Below are 2,442 nucleotides of genomic sequence, written 5' to 3'. Positions count from 1 at the left end.
TATACGTTATTTTTGCATTTTTCATATTTCTTTCCTCTGAACTAGAATAATTAAAAACAAATATCAGCCCTAGACAGCTCCTATCTAGGTATATCCTCTTTTTAAGAAACTCAAACTTCAGGATGGCAGAAGGTTAACCTGAAATGAATGGATTATCAGTCATTATATTTATTGCAATAAACAATCTGGAACAAGACATGAATAACCGATCAAATGCAATGGGAAAAGTGGGGGAGGGGGCAATCTATCTAAAGAATGTACCTTTCAATGCAGATGGCTATTAAAGCATTAGATATTTACTCCATTTCTTGATAGTAGCACATAACAAATGAATAAAATTGGGAAAAATGTCCACTTGCTGTACAGAGGCAGCTTGTGGTTGCTGTGAAGCTGAACACTGTGACACCGATGTGTCAAATGTGACAATGATTACTGAGGGCGGACAGTGTTTGTTGGTGCTCCCAATTAAAACAAGCTTAGAAGCAGGAGTGGTCTCCACTTCCACAATAGCTTACCTCGGGAAACTCTATGAACATGGAGAAAGAATGAAAGTCACACAACTGTTCATAGGGTCGCTGTGAGTCGACGGCACTTAACAGCAACAACAATCCTGTTAAACTTCGTCACTGCTACCAAAGTGAGATGTTATCTCATTGAAGTTTTAATTTGCAGTTCTCTTATTGCCAGTGATTTTGAACATTCCTTCTGGTGTCTGTTGGACAATCTGAAAGTCTTCCTCTGTGAGACATCTTTCTATGTCTTTTGCCCATACGGTAATTAGTTTAGCAATCTTGTAGAGGCCTTGTAGGATTTTTCAAACTTTTATTTTGAAACTTTTGTCTGAGATGTCATTGTCAGATATTTTTTCCCTAACCAGTATTAGGTTTTCTTTTCATCATACTGGAAACAGTTTTTGTTGTGCACAGGGACTTAATCTTTACACAGTCCCATTCATCAATATTATCCTCTCCTGGTTATATTTTTTGGCTATATTTGTCACCCTATTTATTATATACAGTAATATTTCTAAGTTTGGTCCCATTTTGTCTCTTATAATGTTTGTGGTTTGGGACCTTACCCTTAGGTCACTGATACACCTTGAATTGATGTTTGTGTATGTTATGAAATTTGGAACCTATTTCAGCTTTCTTCAGGTATAAGTCCAGTTTTTCCAGAACCAATTTTTGAAGAAGTTGTCATTTCCCCATTTGATAGATTTGTTTCCTTGTCAAATACCTGTTGACTGTAGGTTGTTGTGGTTGTGTGCCATTGAGTCAAGGACAATCCACAGCAATCTTGTGAACAACAAATCTGAACCCTATTTTATCCTGTGCCATCCTCACACTTTCCAACACATGAGAGCCAGCTGCAGCAATAACCCTGTCAATTTACCTGGTTGAGGGTCTTCCCCTTTTACTGACTCTCCACCTTTCCAAGAATCATGTCCCTCTCCAAGGAGTAACCTCTGCTAGTTACATGCCTGAAATACTCAAGACAAAGTCTCATCATCTTTGGCTCCAAAGAGTACTCTGACTGTACCCTCTCCAAGATATATTTGTCTTTTGGCAGTTCAGACGATGTTCAGCACTCTTTTCTAACACCACAACTTAAAGACATCAATTCTTCTTCTTTTATCTTTATTCATTGTCCATTTCTCAAATACATAGCAAGTGATAAGAAAGAGCATGGCCTGAATCAGATGCATCTTAGTTATTACTCCTCAATGATTTAGAGAAGTCCCTAACTACTTATTTCCCCAGTGCAATATGTCTCCTTATTTCCTGACTGCTGGTACCAAGGGTGTTAATTGTGGATCCAAGCAAAATGAAACTGTTGACAGTTTTAATCTCTCCACCCATAATGATGCTGCCTATTGGTCCTGTGGCAAGAATCTTTACATTAAGATGCAATCCATACTGAAGGCTATATTATTTAATCTTCTGCAACAAGTGCTTCAAGTCCTCCTTACTTTCAGCAAGCAAGATTGTGTTATCTGCATAATACATGTTGTTGATGAGTCTTTCTCTGATTCTGATGTCACACTCCTCCTCATAGATTTCAGCTTCTCTAATATTTTCTTCAGGATACAGATTGAACAAGTAAGTAACTTTGTAAATTATTACCTAACTTGGAAAGGACTGGAGGTCATTATGCTGAGTGAACTCAGTCCCACAAGGATAAGTATTGTGTAAAACTGTTATTTTAGAAAGAGTACAAGGATCCATGAGGGATCGAAGAGGCCGGAAGGAGAGGGATGTAGATGTGCAGGAGGAAAGGGAGATTAATCGTTGTGTTGTACAATTTGATAAGAATTTATTCAAATTTGTGTTCATATTTTGTAAATAAACTAGTAGGGGTAAAAAAGGAAGAATATAACCTAGGAATACTCCTTTGACTATAGATAGATGGGTTAATTTTTGGGTTCTTGATCAATTCTGTTGG

The 2,442-nt window shown here is 37.5% G+C and overlaps 1 protein-coding gene across 1 annotated transcript in view; it reads right to left on the bottom strand.

Moving 5' to 3' along the window:
* Window positions 1–2,442, bottom strand: part of SLC27A6 (solute carrier family 27 (fatty acid transporter), member 6) — a 100,611-nt gene that overhangs the window by 3,638 nt on the left and 94,531 nt on the right. The window lies entirely within an intron of this gene.

This window comes from Elephantulus edwardii, unplaced genomic scaffold (genome assembly GCF_000299155.1).
Source record: "Elephantulus edwardii isolate Elephantulus edwardi_28Jun2011 unplaced genomic scaffold, EleEdw1.0 scaffold00046, whole genome shotgun sequence".
Taxonomy (NCBI): Eukaryota; Metazoa; Chordata; class Mammalia; order Macroscelidea; family Macroscelididae; genus Elephantulus; species Elephantulus edwardii.
The sequence above is the reverse complement of the archived record's forward strand: the minus strand, read 5'-3'. Positions and strand labels throughout refer to the sequence as shown.